Genomic DNA, 24,281 nt, shown 5'->3' on the forward strand with positions numbered 1-24,281 from the left:
CCAACCCTTCGTCCGGGGCCTCATGTTCTACTACGGGATAGATTTCCATGATCTAGCCCCGAATTCTTTCCTCCACATATCAGCGTTAATCGTCGTGTGCGAGGCGCTACTCTGCATCCCCCCACACTTCGGCCTATGGCTCAAGGTCTTCAATCTGAAGCGGAAGGTGGGTGATGGTTAGCATGCAGAACGCGGCGGCACCATGGTAAGCAAGCTCCCCAACGTCGTCTTGCCAAAGGGGGCCTTTGTGGAGACCGTCATGGTATGGCAGCAGGAGTGGTTCTACAGCACCGAACCCCGCGCTGCAAAGTGGGCGATCACTCCTGATTCAGATCCAGACCCCCTACGAGGCTTACCTCGTGTACCGCTAAGGGCCTGCACTGCGGATCCACAGCGGAGGTGCACATGCTGCAAAAACGCATCACCAACATGATAGGCAAGAACACCGGTCTAACAAATGTGATCCAGGTGATGCTTTTCTGCCGCACTCTCCCCTGCCAACTCCGGGCCTCTCACATGTGGGAGTTTAATCCGGAGGAGCCATGGACCTTGAGGCGCTTCTTCGGCACCACGCACGAAGACATCTGGAAGCAGTTCTTCAAGGCCCGAAAAACATGACCGAAGAAGACCGAGGACATCGGACACGATATCGAGAATCCGGCCTCAGAGGTAAAAATTCCCTTTCCAAAGACATGTCAGGTCAGTATTTTGAACATTACATAAGTCATATTGCCTGTCCTTCGTGCAGGGCTAGATGGCGAAGGCGAAGCGGACCAACTGTCCAGCACCGCTGATACGTCTCCAACGTATCTATAATTTATGAAGTATTCATGCTGTTTTATTATCATTCTTCGATGTTTTAGAATCATTTTATAGCAACTTCATATCATTTTTTGGGACTAACCTATTGACCCAGTGCCCGGTGCCAGTTGCTGTTTTTTGCTTGTTTTTTACATTGCAGGAAATCAATATCAAACGGAGTCCAAACACCGTGAAACTTTTTGGAGATATTTTATGGACCAGAACACCCAGGATGGGCCAGAGAAGCACCTAGGGGGTGCCCAGAGGGCCCCCAGGCGCGCCCAGGTGGGTTGTGCCCACCTCGGTGGCCTCCCGCACCCCCTCTTTACCCTATAAATTCCCGAAAATTCTGAAAACCCTCGGGGTAAACCTAGATCAGAAGTTCCGCCGCCGCTAGGCTCTGTAGCCACCGAAATCCAATCTAGACCCCGTTCCGGCACCCTGCCGGAGGGGGGGGGGGGATCATCTCCGGTGGCTATCTTCATCATCCCGGCGGCCACCATGATGAGGAGGGAGTAGTACACCCTCGGGGCTGAGGGTTTGTACCAGTAGCTATGTGTTTAATCTCTCTCTCTCTCTCTCTCTCTCTCGTGTTCTTGAGATGTCACGATCTTGATGTATCGCGGGCTTTGTTAATATAGTCGGATCATATGGTGTCTTCCCCTCTCTATCTTGTGATGAATTGAGTTTTCCCTTTGAGTTTTCCCGAGGGGGCCACATCCCACCAGGGTGCGCCAGGAGGCCCAGGCGCGTCCTGGTGGGTTGTGCCCACCTCGGGTGCCCCCCGGACTGCCTCTTTGCTCTATAAATACCCCAAAAATCCACAAACCCTAGGGGAGTCAACGAAATATTCATCCAGTCACCGCAGAGTCCAAAACTACCAGATCCAATCTAGACACCATCACGGAGGGGTTCACCACTTCCATTGGTGCCTCTCCGATGATGCGTGAGTAGTTCTTTGTAGACCTTTGGGTCCGTAGTTAGTAGCTAGATGGCTTTCTCTATCTCGCTGAATTCTCAATACAATGGTCTCTTGGAGATCCATATGATGTAACTCTTTTTGCCGTGTGTTTGTTGGGATCTCATGAACTTCGAGTTTATGATGAGTTATATCTTTTTATATTCATGAAAGTTATGTGAGTTTCTTTGATCTCTTATAGCCTCGTATTTCTTCTCTGATATTTGGATTTGTTTGGCCTACTTGATCTATTTATCTTACAATGGGAAGAGGTGCCCGGTAGTGGGTTCGATCTTACGGTGCTTCATCCCAGTGACATAAAGGGAACCGACACGTATGTAACGTTGCTACTAAGGATAAAAAGACGAGATCTATATCTACCGCCATATAGATAAACGGAACTTGTCTACATCATGTCATCGTTCTTATTGCATTACTCCGTTTTTCCATGAACTTAATACACTAGATGCATGCTGGATAGCGGTCGATGTGTGGAGTAATAGTAGTAGATGCAGGCATGACTCGTTCTACTAATCTTGGACGTGATACCTATGTAATGATCATTGCCTGGATATCGTCATGCTTATTTGAAGTTCTATCAATTGCCCAACAGTAATTTGTTTACCCACCGTTTGTTATTTTTCTCGAGAAAAGCCACTAGTGAAACCTACGGCCCCCAGGTCTTCTTTCTCATATATTTGCCTTGCGATCTACTTTTCCTTCGCGTTTTTATTCAGATCTATTAAACTAAAAATACAAAAATATCTTGCTGCGCTTTATATTATTTGCGGTCTATTATTTCAATCTATTATAATTTTCTACCGTCATCGTGCCTTCTGGCACCGTTACCCGAAAGGGATTGACAACCCCTTTAACACGTCGGGTTGCGAATGGCTGTTATTTGTGTGCAGGGGTTGTTTATGTTATGTTGCTTGGTTCTCCTACTGGTTCGATACCTTGGTTTCATTACTGAGGGAAATACCTACCGTTGCTGTGCTACATCATCCTCTCCTCTTGGGGGAACACCGACGTAGTCCTAGCAAACATCATCAAGTATTATGAATATGAATTTGCTTTGGTCTTATTTAGTACGAACTCTAGGATAGATCGAGTGGAAAGAATAGCTTTGTGTTATTTTAGTACGGACTCTTGAATAGATCGAACGGAAAGAATAGCTTTGAGGTGGTTTCGTACCCTACAAACAATTTATTCTTATGTTCTCCGCTAGATAGGAACTTTGGAGTGATTCTTCGTTGCACGTTGAGGGATGGTTATATGATCCAATTATATTAGCATTGTTGAGAGGTTGCACTAGTGAAAGTACAGACCCCAGGCCTCATTTTCAAGCATTGCAATATTGTTTTTGTGCCCGTTTACTATTTGCTACCATGCTGTTTTATTTATTCAGATTATAAAAATATATTTCTACCATCCATATTACACTTTTTTCACCATCTCTTCGCCGAACTAGTGCGCCTATACAGTTTGCCATTGTATTGGGTGTCCTGGGGACACAAGAGATTTCTTGTATTTGGTTGCAGGGTCGTTTGAGAGAGACCATCTTCATCCTACACCTCTCACGGATTGATAAACCTTAGGTCATCCACTTGAGGGAAATTGCTATTGTCCTACAAAACTCTGCGCTTGGAGGCCCAACATGTGTCAACAAGAATAAAGTTGCGTAGTAGACATCAACCGTTGCCCGAAGACCCAGCCACGCCCCAGCTAACGGAGATGCTGGTCCCGGCGCCGTATCAGGTGCCGGAGAAGAAGGCCAAGAAGAAGAAGGGCAAGGAGACCAAGGGCGGCCCCTGCCCTAAGGGTCCTTCGGACGCTATGTCCGGATAGACCGAGGCCCCCTCCTCCCATGAGGGAGACGAGGAAGAGGAAGAGGAGGAGGTGGAAAGTGACTCCCCTTGCAAGGGGAGGAAGAAGAAGAGGGCGGCCTCCGAAGACCCGAAGGGGGGGCACCCAAGAGGGGGAAGATGATCCTCCAGGACAGTTCAGACTCAGATGCCGAACTGATCTCCAAAAAACCTCCCAGGGCGAAGCCCCTAGCCGAAACGTAAGTATCTTGACACTTACTGTTTATCTTTCAATCTTCCTATTTTCATTATATAAGTTATCATGTTATGCATCTTTCAGCCCTCCCTGTGACCTCCTGAACACCTCGCTATTGGAGGGGAGTTCTTTGCGACCTGAGATGGCAGAGAGTGAGACGCCGCCACGAGCACCCTCGCCCCTCATCGCCGATGAAACCGAGATGTTATCCCGAAGGACCTCTCCTGGCCGCGGAGGGGCGGGCGAGGCTGCCAAGAAGGCGCCCAAGGGTGATACCTTGGTCGGCGAAGACATGGGGGAGGCTACCCCTATGGCAACTGACGGTGGGGATCGTCAACAATCCGGACCCCAGCCGGACAATCTCCTGGAGACCAATGTGGCTCCGGGATCGAGTGAGCAGCCTCCTTCGAAGGAGGCCGGAGCATCAGCTCCATCGGCGTCCTCCACTAATCCGGAGGCGCCAAACACTCTAGTGGCGGTACTGCAACGTGCTTACATCGTGGAGGAGCACCGCACCATGATGGGTGCGGTTGTAGAGAAGGTTCAGTCTGCCAAGAGCGGACTGAACGAAGCTTTTACCAGCCTACTGACAGTCTTAGAGGTATGCGATGTAATGCTCTAGATGCTTTTCTTCATATAAAGGAATATACATGTGTATAGACAGTAGCCCCTGAGACTCTGCCTGGTTTTGAGAAAAACCGGACAGAGGATCACATAGTATTTGGAAGAGCTAACATACTTGTCTGTTTTTGTAACAGGCTTCCCTCTTGGCGGCAACCGCCCACTCCGCCGAAGTTTCCGAACTCAATCGGAAACTGAAGTTGGCCGATGAAGAAATCGACCGCGTTAACAAGCGGTTTGATGATATGCAAGCTATGCGTGTTTAGAAGTTTGGTTGTATATCATAAGAGATAAGTATATTCAGAGATGAACTCATGTAATGCTTCTCTTTATGGGCATAGTTGGTGCAGCCGAGGTCGAGACCCTCAAAGGCGCCCTTGCCCAGGCCCAAAAAGAGGCGAAGGCAAACAAGGCAGCCGCTGACAAAGCGGCCGCAGAGCTAAAGACCGAATAGGCCGCCCGCCGGCAACACGAAGCTCGGGTGGCCGAGGTGGAGCAAGAGCTAAAGGACGCCATCCTCAAGTGCAAAAGTTTGGTGGAGAAGGTTTCGGACCAATCGTCCGAACTAGCCAAAGCTCTCCAAGATGCTAAGGCGGCACGGGTTGAGTCCCGAAGTGCTCGCGAGAAGATCCACCAGGCAAAGCAAATAGCGGCTGGTAAGGTCTTTCTTTTGCAGTGTATTTTTGGAGGTCAGCGGTATGCGTTACTCACATGGCTGTGGAGTTCTCCAGACACGTTTGTGGATCTTCTGAGGAGTGCCGCCGATGCCGCACAGTTCTTCCGAGACCAGGAGGGGAATTCGACCGAGAAGCTGTTCTGGTCACAGTTTCTTGCGCCGGAGCATCCGGCGCCTCTGAACAGCTAGATGAAGTAGCTAATGGAGCTACATAGGATGTCCGTCTTGGTCATGAAGGACATAATAGTCCAGCATTGGCCAGCCGAACCAATTCCTAGCAGCTACTTCGGTTTGGTGAGGCGACATGTCGATGCGCTGCCTCGAATTGAAGCTGTGAAGCGATCGGCGTGCATAGAGGGTGCTCGGATGGCCTTTGCCCGTGTCAAGATTCATTGGGCAAAGATGAAGGCCACCGACATGTCGACCGCAGGCCCGCCCGAAGGCAAGGACCACCGCAAGCCGGAGAGATACTTTGAAGACGTCCTGGCGGGTGCCCGAATAGTAGAGGGCCAATGCTCAAAGGACGTCATTTTTGGGTAGATGTATCCGGGTTGTAAAAACTGTGTTTGTGAACCCAGGCTTGTAATATATTTGCTCCTTTTATCTTAAGTTATTTTCCTCCTATGTGGCCGTTTTAATTCTGAAAGTTTGCCAGCCATCGGCTTTAGCCCCCACATAGATACTACGGGGGTGTTCGGCATAGCGCGTTACCACACTTTATCCAACGTCTTGGTCTGTGAAGGAGGTGTCCGCGAGGTGAACCAGGCAATTAGACTAGGCGGCTTTATTACTTTCATTTGGCCATAGGAGTTTGACGGTGAGGCTAAATACTAGACCCTAGTGCGTGCGCGGCAGTCCGAACTGAGGTGCCTTTTCCACATGGTTGGACGAACACCAGCCCCTCGTATAACACGGAATAAGTCACCAACGATTTGTAGTATAAGACTAAGTCGCCGAATAGCTGACCAGCTCTTGCCTTATCATGACAGTTAGTTTTCGGCTTTCTCTACTGAGGTATTTGTCCGGACGAACCAGAAATACAAACGCAGTATTCTCCCTTTACGACCTTAGCTGAACGGGCGGAACATAAGGTGGTAAGCACAGGAGCCGGGCAACCCAACTATGGACCAAAGACATGATTCGGAGCCGATGCATATAGTGCAATATTCGGGATGTCGAAGAGTACCCTATAGGTGTTCGGATTTGAGAACGTGCGGAGCCGAATACAGCCCCCGGTGTTTATAACCGGACTAAAGCACGTGTGACAATCTGAAGTGAGGAAGGGATATATTTGACAAAGGAAATCAGTACCAAACAAAAGTGGTAATCAACCATTTCCTTTATATCCTGCATAATACGTCGAGGCGTGCTATTACAGATAATGCCATGAATATTAAGGCTATTTTACATGCCAAGAGTTTACTCAAGGGAAAGTTTACACAAGGCTGTTGGAAACAGTAGCGGCTTGAAGATCCTAATTTTGCCCTGCTGCATGTCTATAAGAAAGGGGAGTTTTAGAGAGTAGCCCCTGTACAACCGCAGTTTAGGCAAGTTTTAATGAACCTGTAGTTAATGAAAAAGAAAGAGAGAAGGAAGGTTAAGGTCCAAATAGGGTCATGCCGTACTATAGGCCTTCTTCCACAGTGTGCCTCCGGCGTTGCCCAAGGTATTTTAAGTGTGTAATTGTGCACGCGTGGTATGTCTGCCGCAACCCTATGGGGCAATCGGCGGAGGTTGAACTGCTAATCAATCTCCGGATATGCCGAGCTGTCATGCTGTAATGTGGACCGGACTCGCTTGGCAGTGTCAGGGGCTTTAATGGCCGACGAGTTGTTCGGCTTGATGAGGCCGTTCAAAACCTCGACAACAAGGGCCGCGATGTGCTCCTCAGTACTGAGGGAGCACTTCATATTTCCATTGACTGTGATGACGCCATGCGGTCCGGGCATTTTGAGCTTTAGGTAAGCATAATGTGGGACTACATTGAAGCGGGCGAAAGCAGTTCGTCCGAGCAGTGCGTGATAACCACTGCGGAAAGGGACGATCTCGAATATCAAGTCTTCATTTTGGAAGATGTCTGTAGAACCAAAGACTACCTCCAATGTTAAAGAGCCCGTACAACGGGCCTCCACGCCGGGTATTACTCCTTTAAAGGTAGTATTGCTAGGGTTAATTCTTGACGGGTCGATGCCCATTGTACGGACAGTGTCTTGATAGATCAGGTTCAGACTGTTGCCATCATCCATAAGGAATCTAGTGAGATGGTATCCATCGATGATGGGATCGAGTACCAGGGCCACCGAACCTCCATGACGGATACTAGTTGGGTGGTCCCTGCGATCGAAGGTGATCGGACAAGCCGACCTTTGGTTGAATTTTGGGCGACGGGCTTTACGGCATAGACGTCCGAGAGTGCGCGCTTGCGCTCCCTCTGTGGGATATGTGTGACATATATCATGTTCACTTTTCTCACCTTGGGGGGAAACCTCTTCTGTCCCGCTTCTGTTCGGAGGAAGTGGCTCATCATCCTCCTTGGTTTGAGTCCCTTTCCCCCTGTGTTCGGTATTTAATTTACCGGCCTATTTAAAAACCCAGCAGTTTCTGTTGGAGTGGTTGGCAGGCTTGTCAGGGGTGCCATGAATCTGGCAAGGCCTATCTAGTATTTTGTCCAAATTGGATGGACCGTCTTTATTTCCTTTAAATGGCTTCTTCCGCTGACCGGGTTTGGAGCCACTGAATCCGACGTTTACGGTCGTATCCTCGGTTTCTTTGTTATTGTTCCGACGCTTGTTTTTGTTATGTCGTGGCTTTCCATTGCCATCCCTGGCCTCAGAGGTGCCGGGGTTGCTGGTGCTATTGCTTCTACGAGCCAACCAGCTGTCTTCTCCCGCGCAAAAGCGGGTCATAAGCTGTCGGGGATATACCCCACGGCGTAAACCGGCCGGAAGTATAACCTTCCCGGACTTGGCGGTTTACTTGAGACCCGGCTGAGACTTAACGATTCACTGGCGACCCGTTTGGACCTGGCGGTTTACGATTCATTGGTAATCCAGCAGGCAGGTAAGAGGAGCGACAAGACCCGGTGGCCCAAGGGGCGGTTCATGAAGGCCGGTTCATACTATGGTGGGCCGGTTTAAGAGCAAAGGCGTGAGGAATATTTGTTTTACAAGGAGTTAAGACCTGGACTTGTATCCGGTTTGTATTAGAGATAGACTAGTCCTAATCCTAATAGGACTCCACATATAGCCCGCCCCTTCAACATATATAAGGAGGGGCATGGCTCCCCAAAGAGGGACAAGCAAAATGAAACAATCTCTAGGGCTAGACACAAGAGCCGGTTTACGGCGACTCCCTCGTGATGATAATGAGACCTAGCCACAAACAGCATGTAGGGTTGTTACCGGATGATGTTTCCCGGGGCCCGAAGCTGTCTAAACCCTTGTCTTGTGTGTTGATCCGCCCTGGGTCTCTCGTCTCACTCAACCCCTCTCAAGCTACCACATAGATGCATTGGCCTCGCGACTAAGTCCTGTCACTAAGGACATCTGCCGTGACAAAACCACAACAGTTGGCGCCCACCGGGGGCCTGCGCACGGTGGTGTTGAGTTCTTGAAGGGATCTCTTCTAGGGTTCGAGAAGTTTGTAAATTTTTCGGATGAAGAAAGAATCAGTTTGAAGGATATGCATCAGCCGGCCGTTTTTTGCGATCCGCCGAGTTGTGATTATTTTCGAAGATTCGCCGAATTGCCACCGCCGTGTATGTACATCACATCAAGACAAAGTTGATTTGTTCCAAAATTATCTGAAGCCGAACTGGTCTTCTTTGGTCGACTCCGATGGCTATAAGGAATCTACTAGAAGATTAATTCAAGGATTAAGGAAGGAAAAAGCTGCAGTCCACGTGAAGGAGTAGTACTTGCTAATAAACAATTCAACCATGGAGTAGTACTTGCTACCGTGACCCCACGTGAAGGATCAATCAAAGGAAAATTAAGGCATGTATGTACGCAGATATTCTTGATGGGATTAGTAGTACTTCTTGAACTTGGGCTCCACGATCGGGCATCTGCGCCGCGACTGCCGGTTTCGGCCCAGACGTCTCTGCCGCAGCACTTCTAAGCCTGCCTGCGCAAAGCCGCCTCCGGCCGCGGGCCTCTGGCCTGCGCGTCTCCGTCCAGGCCTCTTGCTCATGCGCCTCCGTGCCTCGTCGACTGCGTTCTTTCTCCTCGTGGTCGCACCTGCACGACTCCGAGCGGGAATCACCAAGTTTCGTGCCACGCGCGCCCTCTATTCTGGATTCACCTTCGCCGAGTCACCACCATGACTCCCCGGCCGCGGGCCTCCTCACCAGCAGCTGCGTCGAGCCGCCATCGGGATTCCCTGGTCACGATTCTCCTTGCTGCCATCGCCCTCACCTCTCCTCGCCTCTGTCGTGACCGTCTCGGGGTCGGTGCGCCCGACGGCCGCTCAAGGCCGCACCACGCTGAGCCTGCTGCGGTCGCGTTGAACCGCTGCTCGAACGCTGCCTCCGCCAAGAACCGCCCTGAACAACCGCCGCCGTCGCCGTCTTCACCTCTGTCACCATCGCATTGAGCCGCCGACCCCAGATGCTGAGTCGCCGCCCGTGCAGCTTAATCTATATCAACCCGCCGGAGCCGCGTTGAGCCGCCCTTGCCGCTTTGAGCCGCTTTGAGCCGCTAGGGTTATATTAAGTCGCCGGTTCGGCCGCGCCTCTCCAACCCGCCGCTGTGGCAGACGCACTTCAAACGACTCGCCGAAGCGTCCACGCCTTGCTCCGGTTCAGGTGATATCCATCCAGTTTATTTTTCTCAGCACTTATTAATTTTTTGAAAACAACCATTCTTCTCTATAGTGTTGTTATATACAGCGGTCGCCCCAGCGGTCCGGTTTACATCAACGCGCCAGCCGACTCGCCCGTCCGCACCATCTTACAACGCCACGGACGACTCGCCCGTCCGCCTTCGCCGCCGGTTCACGCGTCCGCGCCGGCTTTCAACGTGGAGGACAACTTGCTCGTCCGCACCGGCTTACAAACGCCGAGGCTGATTTAGTTGTCTGCTCCCGCGGCCGATTCACCCATGAGGGATTTCAGTTTCACCTAGTGATCATCATCTTCATGGCGGATTATTTTTTCGGCCTAAACACATCAGGTGATGTCCATCTAAAAAATATTTTATTAGCACATATTATTTTTTTGTCAAAGATCAGTTTATCTTTGCCTTGGTCTGCAATATTGTTTATGCTGGACGATTATTCACCGCAGAAGCTATGGTTGTGTCATGGATATATAACTCGCGCCACCATTATAAGGTGCTAGTCTCTTACCATGCCATCAAGATCGATGAATATATGTGCAAACAACCATTTTGCAGACCGGTTTACATCAATATAACGTGGCTAACTCGCCCGTCCACGCCGGTTTACAACGCCGCGGCCGACTCATGTGTCTGTGCCGCCTCTGAAGCCGCGGTCGTCTTTGTCGTCCGTCTCTCGCGGCCTAGTCTACATCAACACACTGGGCCGCACATGTCTGCATGAGCTGTTTATTGAGTATGAGCAAGTCACAGCTTGGGTAGCCCGGTTTTCTTTCAACAAAATGGAGGCAAATTATCATATACTATCAACCGCCGTCTGCACTAGGTGGTTCAATGGGCAGGCGCACAAGTCGCCGCCACTACAGTTTGGTTAACTTCGAATCACCAGTTGGAAGGAACCATTGGCCGAGTTGCTGACACGGCTCATACGGGATCATTTACAACCCGCCGCAGTCACCTCAACCTTCTGTGGATTCACATCGTGCTATCAACACCAATGATATATAAGTTATGCCGGTTTATATCACAGTCAAAATATGGAGAATCTCAAGGCAACTCCTCGAGTCACCTTTGAGACTCGGGGGCTACGATGACATGATTCAACAAATTTTGCCAGTTTCAGCAAATTTAAGAACCCCAGGACGATGGAGGGACAGATAACCCGGTCCCGGTGGCTACTGTTATATTGATGAGAATGGAAAGGCCGTCAGAAAATTTCCGGCTTAGAAAGTATATAACAGTTACAAAATCCTGTCTCAATGAAGAAGTTCCGAGTCATCAGAATGGATTCCGGTTGAAAATCTGGCTCAAGGGAAGTCAGTCTCACTGAAGCTCTCAATATCCGGTTTACAATCCGGTTCAAGGGAAATCTATTCTCCCACAAAGCTCTGAAGCGCTCAAATCCGGTTTAACAATGTCCGGTTCAAAAAGGAATTAACTTCTCGCAAGTTCGAGTTTAAAGGCCGTCAGAAAATTTTCGGCTGAAAATGAAGATTCCGGTTTAAAATCCGGTTCAGGGGAAAGATGTCTCCCACAAAGCTTTGAAGCTCTCAATATCCGGTTCAAAATCCCGGTTGAAGAAGAATTTATCTTTTGCAAGAAGTTAAAGGGTGCCAAAGAGGACCTGCTGCCATGAGGCGCGGTTCAAACATGGGTATCATGCCTTATTGGCTTATCATATTATTGATCACTTGGGGGCTTGGTCGTATCCGAACCATAGCTACACCTCTTGATCGGCGCAATGCCACATCATCACATGGGGGCTTGGTCGTATCGGAACCATAGCTACACCTCTTGATCAGCGCAATGCCACAGCATCACTTGGGGGCTTGGTCGTATCTGAACCATAGCTACACCTCTTGATCGGCGCAATGCCACAGCATCACTTGGGGGCTTGGTCGTACCCGAACCATAGCTACACCTCTTGATCGGCGCAATGCCACAACATCACTTGGGGGCTGGGTCGTATCCGAACCACAGTCACACCTCTTGATCGGCTCAAAGCCACATCAATCCGGGGCCAAAGAGAGTGTTGTAAAACAACAGCTCAAACATAGGCACCCACTGAGCACAGCTCACAATATTGCTTGGGGATTCTTTGCTGTTGAATTTGGGGCCTGGCGGCCCGTGAAAAGCCTCGACTACAGGTTTTCATCTGCTTTTATTTGCTAAGTTTTTTCTCCTTTGATGAGATTTATGATGTTTATGATAAACCGGCGTTCATTAACCCGGTTCGGCTTTCAACTACAAGTTGTCAGTACATGATCAATTATAGTCCGGTGTTTATTAACCTGGTCTAGTTTCGACTATAAGTCGCCAGTATTATATATGGTTAATCTGGTGTTTATCACAACCCGGCATGGTTTTATCATAAACCGGCACAATATGGAAGAAGTTATCAGTACTCAAGATTGGGGTTATCACCTTTACTACAACAAAGTTGGCCAACCAATGATGTGATTTAATGTCACAGGTATGATATATTTCATATTTGATTATTCTTAAGTGCAGCCTTGGTTATCAACCCAGGTTATATGTTGGGCATTATGACCCGTCCGGCGATAAACCGCCAGGACACTTTAAACTTGCTGTATGCAGAAACAGGTTGAGTAAAGCATAATTACAAATCACCGGTGTTTATTAACCCGGCCTGGCTTTAAGACGATAAGTCGGCCGTGTATGATGAGAAATTATCCGGTGTTTGTTAACCCGGCCTGGCTTTGGACTATAAGTCGCCAGTATATATTTGGATTGCGCCATTGGAATCATGCGCTCATAAATCATTGGGTATAAGTTCAAATCTTTAATAGCCAACATGGCTGGATTTTTAGTATGGTTATCAATAAACAGTATTATGATTAAGGTTTTCAAAGTCGCTTTAGCGCAATGGATATTATTTTATTGATGGATATGATTTATTCCACAATGGAAGGAGTAGTCAAGAGTCGCTGCAGGCTTACAACCCGGCACCTGGGGGCTACATTATTCAAATTGAGATTATATCAAATATGCAAGTCTCATGTCGCTGCAAGCATGCACCATGACACTTGGGGGCTAATGCAAAGTCATTTTTATTGGCCTTATTGAAAGGCCCGACTCATCACATCATAATGAGCCGGCCCTTGGGGGCTACCAATTGCTCCCGTCAAAATTCAAGCCCTACGATGGAGGCTACATTATAAGATGTTATTTTCATTGCAGTATATATCAAGTCCCAGTTTAGTATTACCTTAATGAGCCGGCCCTTGGGGGCTACACATCACTGCTCAAGTCTACATTATTATATTTACAAAGTCCCTGCTCATTATTACATAATGACCCGGCCCTTGGGGGCTACACTAATGGATGTTTTTATAAGCAATTACAAGTCCCAGGTTGCTGCAAGCATGACAACCCGGTACTTGGGGGCTACAACATATATGGAGTATTCAGGTTTTACTAGAGATGAACAACATGGATTTCTTCAAAGTGGCAGTAATTATATGGAAACAAGTCTCAAATCATCACTTTGTTCAGTTCAAGACTTGGGGGCTACAAGTAATATGGATATAAGGGAGAAATATCTTCCGATTTTCAGTTTTGAGCAAACCATATTGACCTGGCATCACCAATCATTATGACCCGGTCTGCAACAATCATGAACCAGCGTTGGCAACAATCATAACCCGGAATTATCAGTTTTTATAACCCGGCAGTTTTGGCAATGATAAACCGGCAAGTTTCTACATCTTCAAACCGGTTTAATATCAGATGAGTATTTCAAAAGCAATATTTCTTAAACCGGCGCTTTGGAAGCCAACTCAAGTGGATTATTCTTCACAATATTTCTCTGTGAGAAACCAAGGTCAGCAAATTGAGTATGAAGCTGGCTTGTTAACCCGGATTTTCTAGAAGGAGGAAATGACAAGGACTTAAGGATCATCAGATGCCGGTTTACAAGAATTCTTAACCCGGAGCATAATCTGTCAAATTTGTTCTTGTGTTTGTTTTACAGGAACAGTTTAACATGGATAAAACCAAATTAAACTGGCGGCTAATGTCGGGATATAACCCGCGGCGTAAACCGGCCGGAAGTATAACCCGGCCGGACTTGGCGGTTTACTGGCGACCCGTTTGGACCTGGCGGTTTACGGTTCATTGGTAATCCGGCAGGCAGGTCAGAGGAGTGACAAGACCCGGTGGCCCAACGGGCGGTTCATGAAGGCCGCTTGATACTATGGTGGGCCGGTTTAAGAGGAAAGGCGTGAGGAATATTTGTTTTACAAGGAGTTAAGACCTAGACTTGTATCCGGTTTGTATTGGAGATAGACTAGTCCTAATCCTAATAGGACTCCACATATAGCCCACCCCTTCAACATATATAAGGAGGGGCAGGCCTCCCCAAAGAGGGACAAGCAAAAAGAAACAATCTCTAGGGCTAGACACAAGAGCCGGTTTACGGCGACTCCCTCGTGATGATAATGAGACCTAGCCACACACAGCATGTAGGGTTGTTACCGGATGATGTTTCCCGGGGCTTGAAGCTGTCTAAACCCTTGTCTTGTGTGTTGATCTGCCCTACGTCTCTCGTCTCACTCAACCCCTCTCAAGCTACCACATAGATGCGTTGGCGTCGCGACTAAGTCCTGACATTAAGGACATCTGCCGTGACAAAACCACGACATAAGCGCAGTAAGAGCTGCCATAGTTTTTGGCTTTTCCTGACCGAGGTGTCGGGCGAGCCATTTGTCATGGACACTATGCTTAAAGGCCGCTAAGGCTTCGGCGTCCAGACAGTCAACAATTTGGTTCTTTTTAATTAAGAACCGAGTCTAGAGTTTGCGGGCTAACTCTCCTGGTTGCTGGACTATGTGACTGAGGTGATCAGCGTCCGGTGGCCGGACATAAGTGCCTTGGAAGTTGTCTCGAAAGGCGTCCTCCAATTCCTCCCAACTGCCAATGGAGTTCTCTGGGAGGCTATTCAACCAGTGTTGTAGTGGCCCTCTTAGCTTTATGGGGAGGTATTTGATAGCATGGAGATCATCACCACGAGCCATATGAATGTGGAGTAGAAATTCTTCAATCCATACAGCTGTATCTGTCGTTCCATCGTACGCCTCGATGTTTACGGGTTTAAACCCTTCCGGAAACTGGTGTTGCATTACCTCAATTGTAAAACACATTGGGTGCACGGCGCCTCTGTATCGGGCAACGTCACGACGGAGTTCGGATGGCATCCGTGTTCGGTTTTTGGCCCGAGCGTGGTTATGCTTGTCGCGCCAAGCTTGGTGGCCGTCGTCTCGTCTTGGGACACGTCCCCTGCATCCGTAGATTGATCTGGTCTGGCTGGCTCTATTGTTCAGGTCCTGACGTAAGTCGTATGTGTAGCCCGGAGCCGCTGCCTCTTTCCCTCTACGGGGGGGGGGGGGAGGGTAGCGTGGGTTGGTTTTCGGCATAGTTAGCCGCTTTGTCCCGTCCACGTGGTGGCCTGTCCGGTTCATCAATATGATTCTATCTTGAAGGAATTGGCTCAAAGGATTCATCGTCGAATTGGGGTAGTAGCCTGCGCTTTGGGTAGCTCTTTGTTGGGCGCTCGAGGCCGTAGTCTTCAGTTGCCAGGACCTTGGTCCATCTATCATTGAGCGTATGCTGTTCAGCTTGAAGCTGTTGCTATTTCTTTTTCAGGCTCCTCGCAGTGGCGATGAGCTGTCGTTTGAAAATGTCTTGTTCGAGGGGTTCTTCCAGCACAATGAAATCCTCGTTACCAAGGGTAACGTCCTCCTCGGAGTCCGGTAGATAGTTACTATCTTCCGAATCCTCATGATCGACAAGTTCGTCGGGGTCGACTTGTCCCTCTTCCCTCTCATCCTGTTCGAATGCGGGATCGATGGGGTGGTCGGAGTCTTCGGCATTGTCCGGAGTGTCATTATTTCTAGTGTCGATATTGCTGTCCTTTTCCCGACGTGATCGTGAGCGGCGCTGCTGACATCGACGCTTTGGTGGTGCCTCGATGGGCTTGTCCTCAATCGAATGTTGAGTGCCATCGTCCTTTTTCTCGGGCGTATCCACCATATACACGTCGTAGGTAGAGGTGGCCGTCCAACGCCCGATGATAGGCAGGTTTTGGATTGGTTCGGCTCCGGCATCGTCGTCCATACCGTCAATGTCTTCAGAGGCGTGGTCTAGCGTGTCGGTTAGGTCCTTGACAGTGGCTATTAAGTGGGTGGTGGGTGGGACGCAAAATTCCCCGCTTCCAGCCCCTCGTTCGGGCTGAGCGTAGTTCAGAAGTGACGCTTCTGTGATGGCGAGAGATCGCATTAAGTCCATAGCCTCGTTTAGGAGCGAAAACTAGACGGGTGACTGAGGATCTGCGGAGTTGGGCCTGGTAAACTCCACTTGGTCATGCTTAATGGACGCAGGCCTCGAGAGTTCGGAGTTAACATCCAGAGATGAGTCCGGCTTCCCAACGATAGGGAGGGTCCTGTTGGACTCCTGGACCGCTGACAACATGGTCACCTCTGGGTCTCTGGCAGGTGACCCTGTAACAGGGGAGAGTCCGGCAGGGTTCTGAGGGAGTCCTGGATTAAGGGGTCCTCGGGCGTCCGGGCTATGTGACGTAGGTCGGACTAATGGGCCAAGAAGATACAAGATAGAAGACTTGCTCCCGTGTCCGATGGGACTCTCCTTTGCGTGGAAGGCAAGCTTGGCGTTCGGATATGAAGATTCCTTCCTCTGTAAACCGACTCTGTACAACCCTAGGTCCCTCCGGTGTCAATATAAACCGGAGGGTTTAGTCCGTAGAGGCAATCATAATCATACAGGCTAGACATCTAGGGTTTAGCCATTACGATCTCGAGGTAGATCAACTCTTGTAAACCTCATATTCATCCAAGATACTCAAGTAGGAAGTAGGGTATTACCTCCATCAAGAGGGCCCGAACCTGGGTAAACATTGTGTCCCTGTCTCCTGTTACCTTCGATCCTCGGACGCACAGTTCGGGACCCCCTACCCAAGATCTGCCAGTTTTGACACCGACATTGGTGCTTTCATTGAGAGTTCCGCTGTGTCGTCGTCACAAGGTTCGATGGCTCCATCAGTCATCTACAACAATGCTGCCCTGAGGGAAGTCTCCCTCCCGGTCCAGATCTTTCTGTTCGGTGGCTTCGCACTGCGGGCCAACTCGCTTGGCCATCTAGAGAAGATCGACAGCTACGCCCCAGGTCACCAGATTATTTTTGGAAATCTGGACTATGTCGCCAATATCTTAGGAGATTTGATCTTCCAAGGGTTGGCGACCCCAACCTCCGCTCTGGCCTTAGATCCGGAGCACATCACCAGGTCCGAAGACGGGATTTCCGAGCCCGCCGGACTCTCTGCGGCTATTGAGCCTAGTATAGGAGAGCCGGAGGAAGTAGGGTCACCGGCAAAGCCGTACTCTTCTCTGAACACTGGCTCCGAACCCACGGAGTCAACATCGTGTGAGCTTGGCCAAGGAGTTTCCTTCCCACCGTACTCCACAGACTCTTTTCTCCCTGGCCAAACCTCGCCTTTAAGTGAGGCTCTGGACTTAATGCGACCCCTCGTCATTACAGAGGGGCAATGTCCGAACTACGCCCAGCCCGGACTAGGGGCTGAGAGCGGGGAATTTTACGTCCCACCCACCACCCACTTCATAGCCACTGTCGAGGACTTAACCGACATGCTCGATTACGGCTCCGAAGACATCGCCGGTATGGACGATGATGCCGGAGAAGAGAAGGCCCAAAACCCGCCGTTTACCGGACGTTGGACGGCCACCTCTTTGCAAACATATAGTTTAAATGTTACCCTTGCAACCCGAAAAGAACGGGATATGTCTAGAGCACCCTTGTTCACTTATGATTCGGCGAAGGGCTTGTTCACAGTAGGTCACGCTTTCTGTCATGCATGTACATCCATGACGATTTTATGAGAGAATCAAGATAGTCATACCTGTGTTGTCGTAGAAGTGTTCCATGACATTAACAAAATTATCATCACGGAAGTGTCCACTTCCATGACGATAAATCGCGCGTCATAGAAGTGCTTTCGTCAAGGGTGACCGACACGTGGCATCCACCGTAATGGCTCGCCGTTAAGCTATCGGGTCCGGTTTTGGATCCGATAAGCCATTAACAACCCGGACCAATGGTGATTTTCCACGTGTAAAATTCTCATTGGCCGGAGGAAACACGTGTCTGCTGCTCGGTGGGCCAGATGTCGCCCGTCCACTGGAGGAGACATGCCTATGATACGTCGACACGTGGCAGGGCCCAACAGAGGCCCATATAGGTTAAATGGGCCGGCCCAACTAAAGGCCCACAAGATTTTGCGGACTATAATGGGCCAGCCCAACTAAAGGCCCACAAGATTTTGCGGAACATAATGGGCCGGCCCAGCTAAAGGCCCACAAGATTTTAAGGACCATAATGGGCTGGCCCAGCTAAAGGCCCACAAGATTTTGCGGACCATAATGGGCCGACCCAGCTAAAGGCCAACAAGATTTTGCCAACCATAATGGCTGTCCCAGCTAAAGGCCCACAAGATTTTGAGGACACTAGTGGGCCGGCCCATTCACATGCTGCCATGTTTTGGTCCAAATGCCAGCCCATATTTGATCCAGTCCATTAACAGCCTGCCACATTCCAGGCCTAATAAAGGCCCATATGACATCCGGCACGTTAAAAGCCTACCATGTTCTGGGCCAAATTACGACCCAGATAAGATCCGGCCCTTTAAGAGGCTTTGGGCCAAATTATAGCCCATATCAGATTTGGCCGTGAACTCGACGCTATACTTTTGGGCCCACTTGCTAAAGGCCCATTTAGTAATTCGGCCTGATATTAGTTTCGGCCTGTTAAAGGCCCGTTTAACATTTCGACCCTATATTTATTTCGGCCTATTAGAAGCCCGTCATATAGTTGGGCCTAACTACGGCCTGGTTTGCATCCGGCCTGCTCACATCCGATAATCTGATTGGGCCAAACAAGGACCGAGACAATTTTGGCCTGTTAACGGCGCGTGATGTGATTGGCACAATCATGGGTCGGGGTCTATTTCGGCCTGCTGCTGGGTCGTGAGCTGTTCGGCACGTTTCAGGCCCAACCTACTTTTCAGCCTCCTAAAAGCCCATTGATTTTTCTTGCGAAAATAGGGCCGACGGTTTACTCGGCCTATTAAAGGCCCGAATCTACTTGTGGGCCAGTTTACATTTAGGCATGTTAACGGACCAAGATGACTGGGCCCACGATGCGGATCATACATAGTGATTTGCATGACGGCCCGATTATGTACCATAATTTTAAGGTTTGGCCGGTTTACTGCGAAGACAGGATATATACAGTAAAATAACTGCAGCATCGTGAATAAGAAAAAACCTAGAGTATACAATAAAGAAATTACGGCATATTACATCCACTGGGCATCAAAGTTCGCCACTATGATAATAAAGCACAAGCAGACAGCAGATTACATACACTGGGCATCAAAGATCGCCACCAGTGCAAATAAACACGCTGACAAAATAATATACAAAACCGTCAGCACTTCAATAGAGTTCAAGAAAGGTTAGTCCTGCTTGGGAGCTGCAGCGCAAGCAGCTGAGCAAGCTGATGAGACTGCGCTTGTTTGACACTTATATCCTCCTCACTCTGAAAGATAAACAAGCAGACATATGACATGTTTTGCACATATAAGTATGAGTGCTGACAATTCGTCACATGTCTTACTGACGAATAAAGTGACAAAGTTTAAAATAACATTAACACAATATGGTATTGTTCAGGTCAAGACATGGCAGGAAATGACATTGTGAAGGAGTTGGCAGCTTCACAACACCACTGGATTACAGATCAAGAAATCATAAGTATCAATGGTTAGTGTGCTGTCAATTTATCCCTTTTCAGATTGGCAAATAAAGAGACGGTTTAACTAATAGTAGAATGATATGACATTGTTCATAGTTAAGACATTGCAGAATATGACATTGTGTTGTAGTGGGTTGGTTCATGACACCACTGGATTACGGATCAAGAAGAGAAGCATACATGCAGTGCAAAAGAAGATCACTTGCTCTGTATAGTTTAATTTACATGGTATGAAGAAGGAACTTGGTTGTACAACTGAAAACTGAAATTGAGAAGGACAAACTTTTGTTTATGAACTACATAATAAACTTTAAACATGCAATTTGATGCAAACACAAAAAATAAACAGCTGTTGCTGTCATGCCTAACCAAATATACACAATAAAGTTTGAAGGCTTGAGAAGGAAAAACTTACATTATTGGTGAAGATAGGCTCTATAAAGCCCTTGTCCATGCTGATGGGGGGGGCAATTCAAGAAGTATACAACAGAATCTTCTTCATAAGCATTGCCTTTATTCTACATTTTGTTAAGAGTAAATATGGATGTGATAATATAAGAAAAAATGGAGAATATTTAAGATAAGATGAAGAGTGATGCTACATAACCAAGTAGCTATAAATATAAGTACAACGATACAGGCAAAAGGTACATCCAAGAGCAATGCAGAGCTAAACTTCTTCAGTACCATCGGTGTTATCCAACCTTATGGTAAGAGTAAATATAGATCTGATGTGTAGAAAATGGAGGGCAAAGGAAAATAAGCTGCAGAGTGATGGTACATGTACAACTAGCTGTCAATATAAGTACACTTATAAAGGACAGCAGGTACTTACAAGAACAATGCAGAGCTAAAAAATTTCATTGGCATTGGATATATTCTACACTAATGTAACCATTCATACAGATCAGATAATTCGGAGCGAACAATTGATAAGCAAGCTGTCACATAATGAACCAGGTTTGTATGCAAGTACAATGATACAGGACAACAGGTACTAACAAGAGCAAAGCAGCGGGCAGCATATTTGCGATATCCTGTCGTCCTTTTCAAACCGGAATTCTTCTTCGGGAAGATTTCCTGCAAAAAAGATCCGTAAGGCACATGCGGAAAAGTAGAAGTTCAAATTGTCATGTGATATCATAGATAGTACCTCATCCTGGGAACGAGACCAGTGCATAACAAGGTTTTTCCATTCAATGTCTTCTAAATTTAGCACAGGAGACTTCACCGGAAATTCGTTTATAGACTTGCCATCAAAGTGTGATTCCTCATGTATCATCGATACTGCTGCAATGCTTCCTTGAAAAGCGCAAGCAAGCTTTGCTCGCCATGACTATCTGAAGGAAATATGCCCTAGAGGCAATAATAAAGTTATTATTTATTTCCTCATATTATGATAAATGTTTATTATTCATGGTAGAATTGTATTAACCGAAAACATAATACATGTGTGAATACATAGACAAACATAGTGTCACTAGTATGCCTCTACTTGACTAGCTCGTTAATCGAAGATGGTTAAGTTTCCTAGCCATGGACATGAGTTGTCATTTGATTAACGGGATCACATCATTAGGAGAATGATGTGATTGACTTGACCCATTCCGTTAGCTTAGCACTTGATCGTTTAGTATGTTGCTATTGCTTTCTTCATGACTTATACATGTTCCTATGACTATGAGATTATGCAACTCCCGCTTACCGGAGGAACACTTTGTGTGCTACCAAACGTCACAACGTAAATGGGTGATTATAAAGGTGCTCTACAGGTGTCTCCGAAGGTACTTGTTGGGTTGGCGTATTTCGAGATTAGGATTTGTCAATCCGATTGTCGGAGAGGTATCTCTAGGCCCTTTCGGTAATGCACATCACTATAAGCCTTGCAAGCATTGTGACTAATGAGTTAGTTGCGAGATGATGTATTACGGAACGAGTAAAGAGACTTGCCGGTAACGAGATTGAACTAGGTATTGAGTTACCGACGATCGAATCTCGGGTAAGTAACATACCTATGACAAAAGGAACAACATATGTTGTTATGCGGTTTGACCGATAAAGATCTTCGTAGAATATGTAGGAGCGAATTTGAGCATCCAGGTTCCGCTATTGGTTATTGACCGGAGACGTGTCTCGGTCATGTCTACATAGTTCTCGAACCCATAGGGTCCGCACGCTTAAAGTTAGATGACGATCGGTATTATGAGTTTTGTGTTTTGATGTACCGAAAGTAGTTCGGAGTACCGGATATGATCATGCACATACCGAGGAGTCTCGAAATGGTCGAGACATAAAGATTGATATATTGGAAGCCTATATTTGGATATTGGAAGTGTTCCGGGTGAAATCGGGATTTTACCGGAGTACCGGGGGTTACCGGAACCCCCCTGGGGAAGTAATGGGCCTATCGGGCCTTAGTGGAGAAGAGAGAGGGCAGCCAGGAGGTGGCGCGCGGCCCCCCTTGCCCCAGTCCGAATTGGACAAGGGAAGGGGGCGGCGGCCCCCCTCTCCTTCCTTCTCTCCACCTCCTCCTTCCCCCTTCTCCTACTCCTACTAGGAAAGGAGGAGTCCTACTCCCAGTGGGAGTAGGACTCCCCCTTGGCGCGCACTCCCTGGCCGGCCACCACTTCCCCCTTGCTCCTTTATATACGGGGGCAGGGGGCACCTCTAGACACAACAATTGATCTCTTGATCTCATAGCCGTGTGCGGTGCCCCCCTCCACCATATTCCACCTCGATAATATTGTAGCGGTGCTTAGGTGAAGCCCTGCATCGGTAGCATCATCATCACCGTCACCACGCCGTCGTGCTGACGGAACTCTCCCTCAAAGCTCGGCTGGATCGGAGTTCGAGGGACGTCATCGAGCTAAACGTGTGCTGACCTCGGAGGTGCCGTACGTTCGGTACTCGGATCGGTCAGATCATGAAGACGTACGACTACATCAACCGCGTTGTGCTAACGCTTCCGCTTTCGGTCTACGAGGGTACGTGGACACACTCTCCCCTCTCGTTGCTATGCATCACCATGATCCTGTGTGTATGCAGGAATTTTTTTGAAATTACCACGTTGCCCAAAAGTGGCATCCGAGCTAGGTTTTATGCGTAGATGTTATATGCACGAGTAGAACACAAGTGAGTTGTGGGCGATACAAGTCATACTGCTTACCAGCATGTCATACTTTGGTTCGGCGGTATTGTTGGATGAAGCGGCCTGGACCGACATTACGCGTACACTTACGCGAGACTGGTTCTACTGATGTGCTTTGCACACAGGTGGCTGGTGGGTGTCAGTTTCTCCAACTTTAGTTGAACTGAGTGTGGCTACGCTCGGTCCTTGAGAAGGTTAAAACAGCACTAACTTGATGAACTATCGTTGTGGTTTTGATGCGTAGGTAAGAACGGTTCTTGCTTAGCCCGTAGCAGTCACGTGAAACTTGCAACAACAAAGTAGAGGACGTCTAACTTGTTTTTGCAGGGCATGTTATGATGTGATATGGTCAAGGCATGATGCTATATTTTATTGTATGAGATGATCATGTTTTGTAACCGTGTTATCGGCAACTGGTAGGAGCCATATGGTTGTCGCTTTATTGTATGCAATGCAATCGCCCTGTAATGCTTTACTTTATCACTAAGCAGTAGCGATAGTCGTAGAAGCAATAGTTGGTGAGACGACAACAATGCTACGATGGAGATCAAGGTGTCGCGCCGGTGACGATGGTGATCATGACGGTGCTTCGGATATGGAGATAACAAGCACAAGATGATGATGGCCATATCATATCACTTATATTGATTGCATGTGATGTTTATCCTTTATGCATCTTATTTTGCTTTGATTGATGGTAGCATTATAAGATGATCTCTCACTAAATTTCAAGATAAAAGTGTTCTCCCTGAGTATGCACCGTTGCCAATGTTCGTCGTGCCGAGACACCACGTGATGATCGGGTGTGATAAGCTCTACGTCCATCTACAACGGGTGCAAGCCAGTTTTGCACACGCAGAATACTCAGGTTAAACTTGAGGGGCCTAGCATATGCAGATATGGCCTCGGAACAATGAGACCGAATGGTCGAGCGTGAATCATATACTAGATATGATCAACATAGTGATGTTCACCATTGAAAACTACTCCATCTCACGTGATGATCGGACATGGTTTAGTTGATTTGGATCACGTGATCGCTTAGATGATTAGAGGGATGTCTATCTAAGTGGCAGTTCTGAAGTAATATGATTAATTGAACTTAAATTTATCATGAACTTAGTACCTGATAGTATTTTGCTTGTCTATGTTGATTGTAGATAGATGGCCCATGCTGTTGTTCCGTTCAATTTTGATGCGTTCCTTGAGAAAGCAAAGTTGAAAGATGATGGTAGCAATTACATGGACTGGGCCCGTAACTTCAGGATTATCCTCATTGCTGCACAGAAGAATTACGTCCTGGAAGCACCGCTGGGT

The sequence above is a fragment of the Aegilops tauschii genome, chromosome 5 (genome assembly GCF_002575655.3).
Source record: "Aegilops tauschii subsp. strangulata cultivar AL8/78 chromosome 5, Aet v6.0, whole genome shotgun sequence".
Lineage (NCBI taxonomy): Eukaryota > Viridiplantae > Streptophyta > Magnoliopsida > Poales > Poaceae > Aegilops > Aegilops tauschii.